Genomic DNA, 14,865 nt, shown 5'->3' with positions numbered 1-14,865 from the left:
AACTCCTGTACTCAATATTCTGACCAATAAGGGAAACCATACCAAATGCTTACTTCATATCCTATCTACCTGCGACTCCACTTTCAAGGATCTATGAACCTGCACTCCAAGGTCTCTTTGTTCAGCAACATATCCTAGGACCTTACCATTAAGTGTATAAGTCCTGCTAAGATTTGCTTTCCCAAAATGCAGCACCTCACATTTATCTGAATTATATTCCATTTACCACTTCTCAGCCTGTTGGCCCATCTGATCAAGATCCCGTTGTTATCTGAGGTAACCTTCTTCATTGTCCACTACACCTCGAATTTTGGTGTCATCTGCAAACTTACTAACTATACCTCTTCTGCTCACATCCAAACCATTCGTATAAATGGCAAAAAATAGTGGACCCAACACTGATTTTTGTGGCACTGCACTGATCACAGGCCTCCAGTCTGAAAATCAACCCTCCACCACCACCCTGTTTTCCACTTTTGAGCTAGTTCTGTATCCAAGTGGCTACCTCTCCCTGTATTCCATGAGATCTAACCTTGCTAACTAGTCTCCCATGGGAACCTTGTCAAATGCCTTATTGAAGTCCATTTCGATCACATCCACTGCTCTGCCCTCATCAATCTTCTTTGTTCCTTCTTCAAAAACTCAATCAAATTTGTGAGACACGATTTCCCATGCACAAAGCTATGTTGGCTATCCCTAATCAGTCCTTGCCTTTCCAAATACGTGTACATCGTGTCCCTCAGGATTCCCTCCAACAACTTGCCCACTCCCGACTCAGGCGACTGACTGTGTGGAGTTTGCACGTTCTCCCCGTGTCTGCGTGGGTTTCCTCCGGGTGCTCCGGTTTCCTCCCACAGTTCAAAGATGTGCGGGTCAGGTGAATTGGCCAAGCTAAATTGCCCGTAGTGTTAGGTAAGGGGTAAATGTAGGGGTATGGGTGGGTTGCGCTTCGGCGGGTCGGTGTGGACTTGTTGGGCCGAAGGGCCTGTTTCCACACTGTAAGTCTAATCTAATCTAAAAACCACTGATGTCACGCTCACTGGTTTATAGTTCCCTGGCTTGTCCTTACCACCCTTCTTAAACAGTGGCACCATGTTAGCCAACCTCCAGTCTTCCGGCACCTCACCTGTGACTATCAATGATACAAATATCTCAGCAAGAGGCCCAGCAATCACTTCCCCAGCTTCTCACAGAGTTCTCGGGTACACCTGATCAGATCCTGGGGATTTATCCACCTCTATGCTGTTTTGGGGAAAATCATCAATCTTAGAGTGAGAGTCGGAGTTCAATGACAGTTTATTGTAGAAGGTAATACCAGAGCTCCGGGAGAGAATGACACTAATAGCACATTTCAAGACACTCTCAACCCAGATCACATGTCAAGGCACTTTCATACATGTTGTGATATAATAGGTCAGTGATGAAGTCAGTCTTTGTCAGTTTCAGTGTAGACATTGTCAGTTTCAGTGTCTGCATGGATGTCCATTGCTGTAGTAATGGGCATTGATTGCTCTTCCTGAGAAGGACAATTACTGCAGCTCTGGCTATTAGCATTTCATATTGAATCCATATCAAGCTGTTAGCATTTTTATAAGAGGTGTTGGCTGGACCCAGACACCCTGGCAGGCAGTGTTCATTATTCATGTGTATTCTCTCCCCCACCCACTTTAAACTGATCAACTGGGCTGTGAGTGCATTGTGCTGGCATTTTGACCCCAGGCAATATCTCTGTTTGCTCTGCTGTCCCTCTCCATATTGTGGTCCAGCGGCCATCTTGTGTGTCCATGTGCCTAGTGTCACCCTTCCCCATGCCATCTCCCACTTCACTCCCCTCTTTGTGGTCATGAAGGCGACTTTGGAGATCTCTCGCAGACCACCAAATTTACATGTAGAGTTAGGTCATCTCCAGGAGTGCCTCCTCCCGAGGGGTATCATGGAATGCCAATTTTATTGGTGGCTCTTCTGTGGTGACACTCACTGCTGGTACAGTTCTCGTCAGTAGCACCTTGCAGCAGAGCTTTAAACACCCGAGGCCCACTCAGAATACTAGCACGAGTGTAATGAGAACTATCCTGTGTGCCAAATAGGGTCCCCAAGATTTACCAAGCAACCAATTTAGCCAGCTGTTTGTAATTGTGATTCTTTGTCAAAAATTATCTAGCTGGTCTTGGATATTCCTGATGGATTCTGTAATGTTATAAAACTCATCAACAACATGGGTGATACAGTTGTCACCAATAATTGTACAAACTCACCCTTGTTGTGCTAATTGATAAAGCTGTGTAGAATCTGAATTCAGCCAACTCTGTCTTAATTGCTTCCAGAGCTTTGAGGTATTATTGCCTACGATAGTCAGGCCACATACAAGGTAATTTCGTTTTTTAGCGCTGATGACCTCTGCTTCGCCCACCCCCCCCCCCAAAGATAGAAATCCCAGAAATCCATACTCCAGTGATGACCCCAAAGTGGTGGGGACCTGCCTGTCAACACAGAACTCCTGACTGATGGAGCAGGTCACTATCCTTCTCCGAACATGTCCCCCACTGTGGCATGGTACAGTAAGGGGCGCAATTGTCCCTACCACGAAAACTTTTGGGAGATCTGGGGTGTCTGTCACTTAAGTCCCCTTAAATAGAAAAACAAATCCCTTCGCTTCTCGTTAACATACATTGTCCTATCCTTCCATCTGTCTGTCCACCCACATTACCCCTGATCCCTTGGGTGCCATCCCACCTGGTAAGTGTCAAATGGGTACGTCCATGTGGCAGAGCTGACATGGGTGCCATTGCACTGACCACATATGAACTGCGGGTGCAGATAAACTGTCCCCTCGTGACCGTTCGGGGCTGATAAGTGCACTGAGTCTGGACGCATGAGTCATTTTTAGGAACCAGGGCAGAAACATATCCCCATCCCTGCCTTGTGAAAGAGTGGTTAATTACCAGGTTTTAAGTGGGTCTTCCCTTCCCTAGGCTGGGGTGCCCAGCCCCATGGGTTGGTGGTCCTGTCCAGCTGCACACATCTACCATGCCTGTATATCCCTGTCTGCCCTTTACACGCTGCTCCCGAGGTGTTTACTGTATACAGGTCACGAGGGGTCCACACCGGGGTAGCCACAAATAGGGATTCCACTGATCGCACCAGTGGGTAGCAGACAGCTCAGTTCCCATGCAAACTTAGGTGGGTTTTATAGAAGAGGCTACCTTCAAATCCTGACATGCTCCCAACAGTCGAGACACTTAAACACAGTGAAATACATGCAGGTATATACATTTTGCAGTTAAAATAAAGTTAACAATCAGGAGGTGCAGTCGTGCTTCTGTGTGGTTTGTTCTTTTGTGTTCTCTGTGCTCCCCACATGGGTGACTGTCTTGTCTGCCTTTGCTGCTTGCACCTGGATCACAGGAGTCTTTAAACAGTTTTAGTTGGGTCTATGTGCCTTTCCCTTTAATATCTATACAGGCACAGGTGTCCTCACTTATTACCACTTCATATGGCCCATCCCATTTTGGGGCAAAGCCTGGTTTGTCTGGCAGTGCTCGCACTAGGATACGGCTTCCTGCTGCTGGGACATCAAGGAAGATTTCCAGTTCCTCTGCCTTGTCCTTTTTGTCCTGTTTCTCAATTACAGATTTCCGCATCCCTTTCAATTGGGTGCTTAATTCCATCACTTACCGCTAAATTTTGTCTTTTAGTGGACCCACATCGGTGCCACCTGTGGCATTTGCATTGCTTGCCTGGTCATTACTTTCTATGGTATTAGCCCGGTTGCCTGATTCATGGTGGCTCTCAATCTCAGTGGTCTGGCTGGCAGCACTTCAGCCAGTGTTCCGCCTGAGGTTTGTATAGTCTTAGCTAAAGCATTTTTGAGTGTTCTATTCATTCTCTCCACCATTCTCTCTGAGCTCTGGGAGTGATAGAGAATGTGAAATTTCTGTCTAATGCTGAGTATGTGTCCCTTGGTTGGAGTCAATCTGATGAGGTAGTACCCACCTCGGGATTACCTCCTCCGCTAGTATTGTAGCTACAGTGGTCACAGTGCAGCTTTTGGTCAGGAATGCCTCTATCCACCAGGTGAATTGATCTATAATGGCCAGGCAGTACATTTTCCCACGGGAGGGTGGTAGTGACCCTGTAAAATCTATCTGAAGGTGTTCCCAGGTCCCCTCGGTCTGGGCTAGCGTCCCGTCCTAACTTTTATGGGTCTCCCTGGGTTACGTTGAGCACAAACCATGCATTTCCAAACCATGCAGTACTTAGCCATGTCTCTTCCCATTCCCTTCCACCACCACTCTCTCCCTAGGCTTGCTATCATGGCCTCTCTACCTATATGGGAGAGTTTATGGTGCAGTTCAAACAATGTGTTCTGTGTAGACACTGGTGCTACCACCTATCTGCTTGCCTCCAGACACCATTCTCCCCTATGGTGAGTGCTACCAGTTCTGCTACCTGTGTGGACTGACTTCCATCAATCCTCCTGGGCTTAACTGTTTCTAACTTATCATTTACCACGGCCCATCCTGTTCGAAGTGACCCTGCTATGTATTTTCATGACCCGTCCATGAAGAAGGTCTCCTCGGCTGTGTCTAAGGGGGGTATCCTTTACTCGCCCCTATCCTCATCCCCATCTGTATCCCCACAGCTGTGTGGTTCTCCTGTGCCTAGAATTCCCTCAGCTGGGTTTTCTCCCATATCCCTGACTATCTTCATGGACTGATTTTGGTAAAAGGACTGCCTCCCACTTTGCTCTTTTATTGGAGACGACCCTCAGTTTCCCTGTGTTTGGTATCTCTACAAGGGTGTGTTTAGTGTGGAGGATGCCATTCCCTGTCATTACTATGGGTTCCCTAACAGTCTAAGACTGCTATGCACCTGGGCAACCCAGTGACTACTGGCCCTTCTTTAGTTGGGTAGTACCCATGGGCCTTCTCCTGTTGCCATGGTCTTGGGTGACCCCTGCGGAGTAAAACCCTCCCTCATTATTACAGAGGACGTGGAAATCCTCGCTGCTTCTGGCAGCCCTTGCCCAGGGGCCGATATGAGTCGAGTTTTAAGCTGACTGTATGCCCCGTCTTGTTCAGGCCCCCAGGTTACAGGTTCCAAGGTGGATTTGCCTCCTTTAATTAGTCTCTGGATCAGTTCAGCCAATTTTGTGAACTCGGGTATAAAGCTCCGACTGGAGTTAAATAGCCCCGTGACCTTTCTGACTCCCCTGACACTGGCAGGTCGTGGCATCTGTTGGATTGCCTTCTTGCGGTTATTGGGCATTCCTTTCAGTCCCTGGTATAAGACTTGTGTTTTGCCAATCTGTGCATTTGTGGGGCTGACTTTTAACCCTGCGATTGGCAATTCCTAGCCCTAAAGCTTCCTGGTGTCCTAACTTGTACTCTGAGGCAATTAGGATATCACCTACATATTGGAGGGCAGTGCTACCCTCTGGTAAATCTACTCTCTTCAGGATGTTGCTCATCACTCTGTGAAAAATAGTGGGGCTGTTGTGGAACCTTGTGGCAGGCGAGCCCATGTATACTGCCTATCCCTTACTGTAAAAGCGAATTTATTCTGGGACTCAGGATGTAATGGGAGAGACCAGAACCCGTTGGCTATGTCTAAAACAGTAAAAAGCCATTTAAAAATGGTGAAGGAGTCTGCTACAATGGGATGCAATTTGCGGGTGGCCTTTTTTAGTCCTATATAATCAATGGTGAGCTTGTAGCTCCCATTAGGGTTTATTACTGGCCATGTTGGGGAATTAGTTGTACTTGTGGTTTCTTTCAGGATTCCCCGTCTCACTCGTCCTTTCACTATCTCCACAACTGCTCGTTCTGCTTGGGGTTTTAGTGGTGTTGCCGGTGGGGCATATGCTCTGGTCCGGGACCCCTTATCGGGTTTATGTTAACTAGACCTGTATCTAATTTTGTTCCTGCCCATGCTCTGGAGAAGGAGGTGCAAATGGCTTCGAATCCCCCCATGTTTGAGGTTCCAGTCCCTACTGGTGACTGGAGACACTTTAATGTTTTAAGGAGCCCTGTAAGTTTCCCAGTCTCAGTGTTCCGACCGTCCTGTCTGGGCCAAATCAATTTGCCTTTTGCACAATCAAATAGAACATTATATTCTCTCATGAGATCATTGCCTATTATGGTGTCTTCATTATTTTGGTATACATAGAATCCCATGGGGATACATAAGTTATTTATTTCTACGAGGGTAGTTTTGCATCGCTTTTATCCCCTCCTACCCCCAGTTTAATGAATCATTTTATTTGTGGGGGATAAGGGTAGGCTTGTGATGGATACAGCTGCTCCTATGTCTATTAGCATCTCATATTTCCTCCCTCCTATTTCTGCGGGTACATAAATTCTCCTCTCCCTTGCCCTCATGAATGGGGGCAGCTGGTTGTCACATCTGCTGACCTCGGGATTCCTGCGGTTCCACGGTGTTCCGGGTGGTGTTTGGGGATGCCCCGTACTTTTCCCAGCACACTGCTTCTATTCTATTGCAGTGGCTACAATATTTTACATTGTTCCCTGGTCTATCTCCTACTCGTGCGACCCTACACTCTCTGGTAAAGTGATCCTGCCGCACACAGTTGTATCAGGATCGGTTTGTTCTACTCTCGCCTCCATTACAGTAGGCTACTTTATCAGGTCTTGCCTTTATCGCAGGAGCTTCTGCCTCTTGTACCCCGCTAGTCCACTCAACTAGATCATCATAATCCTGGGACATTATCACTCTCATTTTCAGGATGGCTTGGTGGCTGCGAGAAAGCTCATTTCTAAAAGCTTGGATGAATGCCCGGTCGGCCTGATCTGGGTTTGCTGCCCTGAGCATTCCTGATAGGCCCTAAATAATCGTTCCCCATAGTCAGAGGCTCCTTCCCCTTTAAGTGTTCGTGATCGTGCTCCAGATTGTGGGAGCATTTCCTAGCACCCTCTGGATTTCCTATTTAAAATTGGTGAAGGAGGCTTGCTGGGTATCTTTCTCAGCTGTCAGGGCAAAGGCATGTGCCCACCGTTCTCAGACTGCTGTGGCATTGAGTCCAGCTACCTGTCTCCAATTGTCTGCTGGGCAAGCTGCCTGGACCAGCTGGTATATGTCCCTCAGGTGTAGTTATCCATACACTATCCAGCTGTACTCAGAGTCTGGTGTTTGCGCTCCGGGGCTGTAATTTGCCGAGGGAGGCCATAATCTGATGCCACTCCCCTGGGGTGAAGGGTTTATAATTCACTTTGGGCTGTAAGTCTGTTCCTCCTCTAGTAACTGGCGCTAAGTTATACTCTTGCATGGGTTGTCCAACAGAGGGAGCAGATGTTCCCTGCTGGACGGTCTCGTAGGGAGAAAGCTCTTGCTCAAACTTTCTTTCCTCCAGCTGTTTAACTTGTTCCTGGCCCTTTCTCCACCTACTTGTGGAGGCATTCACTTGTTCAATTAGGCCCTAACATTGCTTCTCTCTTTTTAGTTTTATTCTGTTTCTGCTTATTTATCCACTCTCTGTTGTGCTAATGTCTGGGATGGATCTCAACCACTTCATTTCCTCTGCCAACCCTTGTCTGTCTGCCTTGTATTTCTCAATAAGGGAACCTGTAGTATGCCCCTTAAAACATTGATCTGCCATTTAGCAGATTTTGTACCGCCGGACACCACCAACAGTAAACTGTTCCTAATCCAGAGGGGACTTTGCTCTCCCTGGCCAATAGTACTGTCCCAGCACCATCTGTACGACTGTAGCAAACTCCTAGCAAGGTGTGCTCTCTACCGATGGGACTCTTTACTCTCCCGGCCACCTCTACTGATTCAACACCTCCCGATAGGCCCAGAAACCTACCACTAGCCTGGTCAGCTGTCTACCACCGCCACTATTCAAGCTCTGTTGTTCTACTATTGACTGACAGGGTATCACAGTTACTCACAGTGTCCACACTCCCCACCTCGGTAATGTGCGCTCCATTCAGGTTTGGCTCTTGGTCAGAGTGATCAGCTCCTCTTCCTCAGCACATTGGAAGTTACAAGTGCAGACAGCACCCAAGTTTTAACTTAAACTCTAAGTGGACTCTGCGTTGTTTGTCCTGACAGAGTCCAGTGTTACCTGACCTTGTTATGTGTGCTTCACAGCTCCTAATGCCCTTTGCACATCAATTCCCATTTCAAATCCCAACCTTTGCATGGGTGGTCAAGCCCTCTTAACAACCGGTTAGGTGCAGGGCTTTTGAGACAGACACTACCTTGTCCTCTAGCTGTTTCAGCACAAACAATAGGTTCTGACAGCAATTAATACAGTAAACACTTATTCTCCACAGATATTCAGTTAATTTTTTTTAACTCAATACTGTAGCAAGTTAGACACTAAAATCGGTATATCTTTTAAACAGTATCCTTGGCCCGGTCTGACTCTTCCCATTTGCAAGTACAAACTGGTTCTTACCCCGGCTCCCTGATTGTGGCCTTTGACTAGGGCACCAGTAATAAGACTCCTGCTCACAGCACCAATTGTTGTGGGGAAAAATCACCAGCCTCGGAGTCAGCGTCAGAGTTCAATGACAGAGTTTATTGCATAAGGAAATACCGGAGCTCCAGGGAGAGCAAGACACGAACATCACAGTGGTCAGCTACAAGTCTTCTCTTGACCCTGAGCACATGTCAAGAAACTTTTAGATTATATTAGAATAGATTCCCTACAGTGTGGAAACAGGTCCTTCGGCCCAACCAGTCCACACCGTCCCTCCGAAGATTAATCCACCAGGATCCATTTCCCTCTGACTAATGCACTTAACACTATGGGCAACTTAGCATGGCCAATTCACCTAACCTACACATCATTTGGAGTGTGGGAGGAAACCGGAGCACCCGGAGGAAACCCATGCAGACACAGGGAGAATGTACAAATTCCACACAGTCTGCCCAAGGCTGGAATTGATCCTGGTGCTGTGAGGCTGCAGTGAGCCACCATGTGATACAATAGGTTAGTGATGAGGTTATTGTTGCTATAATGTAGTTTGCTTGTTGTAAACATTGCAGAATCATGGATAGTTCCTGTGTCGTCATTGTCAGTTCCAGTGCAACCTTTGTTAATTTCACTGCGGTCATTGTCAGTTTCAGTGTAGATATTGTCAGTTTCCGTGTCTGCATGGATGTCCATTGCTGTAGTAATGGGCATTGATTGCTCTTCCTGAGGACGATGACTGCAGCCCTGGATTTCGTATTGAATAAGTATCAAGCTGTTAGCATTTCTACAAGAGTTGTTGGCTAGACCCAGTCACCCCAGCGAGCAGTGTTCGTTACACATGTGTATTCTCTCTCCCGACCCACCTTTAACTAATCAATTAGGTTGTGAGTGCATTGTGCTGGCATTCTGGTGGATCCAGGCAGTGTCTGTATTTTCTCTGCAGTCTCTCTCCATGTTGTGGTCTGGTGGCCATCTTGTGTGTCCGTGTGCCTATTGTCATCCTACCCCGTGCAATCTCCTACTTCAATGTGTTTCACGATTTGGATGTGAGCGTAAGAGGTACAGTTAGTAAGTTTGCAGATGACACCAAAATTGGAGGTGTAGTGGACTTCAGATTACAACAGGATCTTGACCAGATGGGCCAATGGGTACAGAAGTGGCAGATGGAGTTTAATTCAGATAATTGTGAGGTGCTGCATTTTGGGAAAGCAAATCTGAGCAGGAATTATACACTTAATGGTAAGGTCCTAGGGAGTGTTGCTGAACAAAGAGACCTTGGAGTGCAGGTTCATAGCTCCTTGAAAGTGGTGTCGCAGGTAGATAGGATAGCGAAGAAGGCGTTTGGTATGCTTTCCTTTACTGGTCAGAGTATTGAGTACAGGAGTTGGGAGGTCATGCTGCGGCTGCAGGGGACATTTGTTAGGCCACTGTTGGAATATTGCGCGCAATTCTGGTCTCCTTCCGATCGGAAGAATGTTGTGAAACTTGAAAGGGTTCAGAAAAGATTTATAAGAATATTGCCAGAGTTGGAGGATTTGAGCTATAGGGATTTGAGGCTAGGGCTGTTTTCCCTGGAGCGTCAGAGGCTGAGGGGTGACTTTATAGAGGTTATCAAAATAATGAGGGGCATAGATAGGGTAAATAGGCAAAATCTTTTCCCTGGGATCAGGGAGTCCAGAACTAGAGGGCATAGGTTTAGGGTGAGAGAGGATAGATATAAAAGATACGTAAGGGGCAACTTTTTCACACAGAGGGTGGTATCTATATGGAATGAGCTGCCAGAGGACGTGGTGGAGGCTGGTACAATTGCAACATTTAAGAGGCATTTGGATGGGTATATGAATAGGAAGGGTTTGGAGGGATATGGGCTGGGTGCTGGCAGGTGGGACTAGATTGTGTTGGGATATCCAATTGACATAGACGGGTTGGACTGAAGAGTCTGTTTCCATGCTGGACATCTCTATGACTCTATGGTTTTAAGACATCCAGCACCTCTTCCTCTGTAATATGGACATTTTTCAGTGTGTCACTATGTATTTCCCTACATTTTCTATTTTCCATGTCCTTTTCCACAGTAAACACTGACGCAAAATACTCATTTCCCCATCTGCCCCATCTCCTGTGGCTCCACACAAAGGCTGACTTGCTGATCTTTGAGGGGCTCTACTTTCTCCCTAATTACCCTTTCATCCTTAATGTATTCGGAAAAACCCTTTGGAGTCTCCTTAACCCAATTTGTCAAAGCTATCTCATGTCTCCTTTTTGCCCTCCTGATTTCCCTCATAAGTATACTCCTTCTGTCTTTATACTCTTCTAAGGACTCACTCAATCATTCCTACCTGACATATGGTTCCTTCTTTTTCTTAACCAAACCCTCAATTTCTTTAGTCATCCAGCATTCCCTACACCTACCAGCCTTTCTTTTTATCCTGACAGGAATATACTGTCTCTGGACTCTTGTTATCTCATTTCTGAAGGTTTCTCATTTTCCAGCCATCCCTTTACCTGCGAACATCTGCCCCCCAATCAGCTTTTGAAAGTTCTCACCTAATAACGTCAAAATTAACCTACCTCCAATTTAGAACTTGAATTTTCAGATCTGGTCTATCCTTTTCCATCACTATTCTAAAACTAATAGAATTATGGTGACTGACCCCACTGGGAGAAGTCACAGCATCAAAACAGATAAGTGCATAATTTTAAGAGTCGCCTTGCTGTAAATCTACAATAGTGATTAGAGTGGGGTTCTTTCTTGATTATATACTTTATTGAGATCTATCTCTTGATTAAATTTTTTAAATGTAAACCATAAGTATGAAGTTAGCCTGGAGCAGTATTGTTTTACAGCAATAAGATGGTTCTATTTTCTGGGTCTATAGATTGTAAAGGAGCAAAGATGGTCTTCAGTAGAGTGATACACTCATCTTGTTGGATGTGGGAGTTTAAGGAGAGTTTACATGTTACTGAGGATTATGTCTTGCGAATCCCATCAGATTGAATGGATCGGCTGGAGTGACAGAGGCATGAGGAATTTACAAGAGCAAGGGGTGTGATGGAGGGCAGTTATAGGAAAGGAGAAAGGCTGCAGATACAGTCTTGGGTTAACTCCAGGAAAGGTAGGAGAGATAGGTAGGTAGTGCAGGAGTCTACTGTGGCTATCCCCATTTCAAATAGGTGTCCTGTTTGGAAAATATAGGGGCGATGGGCTCGCAGGGAAATCAGCCAAGTTTTTGGTATCAAGGCAGGCTTTACTGTAATGAGGGGTACGTCGGGTTCCAAGTGATAGGAAACTCTCTAGTCAGAGACACAGACAAATGTTTGTGCTGTCAGCAGTGAAAAATCAGAATGGTGTGTTGCTGTCCTGGTAACAGGATCAAGAATTCTCAGAGAGTGAACTGAATGTTCTCAAGGGGGAGAGGGGCCAGCAGGAGGTCATTGTACACATTGGAACCAATGACATTGGAAGGGAAAAGGATGAGATTCTGAAGGGAGAATTTAGAGTTAGGCATGAATCCTCGAGAGTAGTAATATCTGGATTACTCCTGGTGCTACGAGCTAGCGAGGGTAGGAATAACAGGATAGAGCAGATGAATGTGTGGCAGAGGAGTTGGTGTATGGGAGAAGGATTCACATTTTTGGATCTCTTCTGGGGTAGAAGTGACCTGTACAAGAAGGATGGATTGCACCTGAATAATATACTGGCAGGGAGATTTGCTAGAGCTGCTCAGGAGGATTTAAGCTAGTAAGGTGTGTGTGTGTGTGCGCGCGCGTGTGTGATTGGGGGGGGGGGGGGGGGAGGAGGGTGGCATGGGACCCAGAGAGATACTGAGAAAAGAGATCAATATGAGACTGGTAAAGTTGAGAAAAGAAGCAAGTCAAACAGTCAGGGAAGGCAGGGACAAAGCAGAGAACGCGCTAGGACTGATAATATAAACTGCATTTACTTGAACGCAAGAGGCCTAACAGGGAAGGCAGATGAACTCAGAGCATGGTTAGGAACATGGGACTGGGATATCATAGCAACTACAGAAACGTGGCTCAGGGATGGACAGGATAGGCAGCTTAATCTTCCAGGATACAAATGCTACAGGAAGGATAGAAAGGGAGGCAAGAGAGGAGGGGGAGTTTTGATAAGGCATACTTAAGGAGGATATTCCTGGAAATACATCCAGGGAAGTTATTTGGGTGGAACTTAGAAATAAGAAAGGGATGATTACCTTATTGTGATTGCACTATAAATCCCTTAATAGCCAGCAGGAAATTGAGGATCAAATTTGAAAGGAGATTTCGGTTATCTATAAGAATAATAGGGTGGTTATGGTAGGGGATTTCCAAACATAGACTAGGACTGCCATAGTGTTAAGGGTTTAGATGGAGAGGAAGTTGTCAAGTATGTACAAGAACATTTCCTGATTCTTCTGGAAAGTGTGAAAATAGATAAGTACCCTGGGCCAGATGGGATTTATCCTAGGATTCTCTGTAAGTCAGGGAGGAGATTGCAGGCTTTGATCCTTATGTGATCATTGTCTACAGGAATAGTGCCAGAACACTGGAGGATAGCAAATGTTGTCCCCTTGTTCAAGAAGGGGAGTAGAGACAGCCCTGGTAATTATAGACCAGTGAGCCTTACTTTAGTTGTGGGTAAAGTGTAGGAAAAGGTTATAAGAGATAGGTTTTATAATCATCTAGAGAGGAATAAGTTGATTAGGGATAGTCAACATGGTTTTGTGAAGGGTCGGTCATGCCTCACAAACCTTATTGAATTCTTTGAGAAGGTGAGCAAACAGGTGGGTGAGGGTAAAGCAGTTGATGTGGTGTACATGGATTTCAGTAAGGCATTTGATAAGGTAGACTATTGCACAAAATATGGAGGCGTGGTGATTTAATGGTTTTGATCAGATATTGGCTAGCTGAAAGAAGACAGAGGGTGGTGGTTCATGGGAAATGTTTATCCTGGAGTTCACTTACTAGTGGTGTACTGCAAGGATCTAGTTTTAGTCCACTGCTGTTTGTCATTTTTATAAATGAGGGCATAGAAGAATGGGGTAGTAAATCTACAGATGGCATTAAGGTCGGTGGAGTCGTGGATAGTGCCGAGGGATGTTGCAGGTTACAGAGGGGCACCTATAAGCTGCAGAGCTGGGCTGAGAGGTGGCAAATGGAGTTTAATGTGGAAAAGTGTGAGGGGATTCACTTTGGAAGGAGCAACAGGAATAAAAAACATTGGGCTAATAGTAAGATTCTTGGTAGTGCAGATCTCAGGATTCATGTAATTAGATCCCTGAAAGTTGCCACCCAGGTTGATAGAGTTGTTAAGAAGGCATATGTTGTGTTAGCTTTTATTGGTAGAGAGATTGAGTTTTGGAACCATGAGGTCATGCTACAGCTGTACAAAACTCTGGCGTGGCCACATTTGGAGTATTGCATACAGTTCTGGTCACCATGTTATAGGAAGGATATGGAAGCTTTGGAGAGGGTTCAGAGATTTACTAGGATGTTGCCTAGTATGGAGGGAAGGTCTTATGAGGAAAAGCTGAGGGACTTGAGACTGTTTTTGTTTGACAGAAGAAGGTTGAGAGGTGACTTAATTGAGACATATAAGATAATCAGAGGGTTAGATAGGGTGGACAGGGAGAGCCTTTTTCCTTGGATGATGATGGTTAGCACAAGGGGACATTGTTTTAAATTGAGGGGTGATAGCTAGAGGACAGATGTCAGGGTTAGTTTCTTCACTCAGAGTAGTAGGGGCATGGAATGCCTTGCCTGCAACTGTAGTAGGTTTGACAACTTTAAGGGCATTTAAATGGTCAATGGGTAAAACATATGAATGATAATGGAATAGTGTAGGTTAGATGGACTTCAGATTGGTTCCAAAGGTTGATGCAACATTGAGGTCGAAGGCCCTGTACTCTGCTCTAATGTTGTATAATTCATTCCCGTAAGCTGTGTAATGCAAAGAGATGTCCCCAAAACAGGGCTTCCTGATCTAACTTCTCTTAACTCTTTAAAAAAGCAGGTTTTATTCTGCATTCTAGTTCTACAGTACACTTAACAATTCCTCTACTCAAGTTCAGTGTTCTAAAATCATACTGGAATCACAAATTATTTCATTACTATTGCATTTTTGCTTATAGAAGGTCACTTTGCATATAAGCACACTAACTTGAAAAGTGGGAAACAACTTATGCTTCATAACCTTCCAAGGCCAAGTTATTTGTCTTGGAAAATCTGTCGCACAATACTAAGAAGTTTGATTATTAACACTCCAAAATGTGCAACATGTAACTTTCAACACCCTTACTTAACAAAAATGGAAAAATCTATCCTGAAAAAGCTTCAGTTGATTCCCAGCATTTGCGATAGATTTGTAAATGTCCATAACAGTTACAATAAATGGGGTTTGTTTCAGGGTTTAAATCCTG

The sequence above is a fragment of the Hemiscyllium ocellatum genome, chromosome 42, assembly GCF_020745735.1.
Source record: "Hemiscyllium ocellatum isolate sHemOce1 chromosome 42, sHemOce1.pat.X.cur, whole genome shotgun sequence".
NCBI classification, from domain to species: Eukaryota; Metazoa; Chordata; class Chondrichthyes; order Orectolobiformes; family Hemiscylliidae; genus Hemiscyllium; species Hemiscyllium ocellatum.
This window is presented reverse-complemented; position numbering follows the sequence as displayed.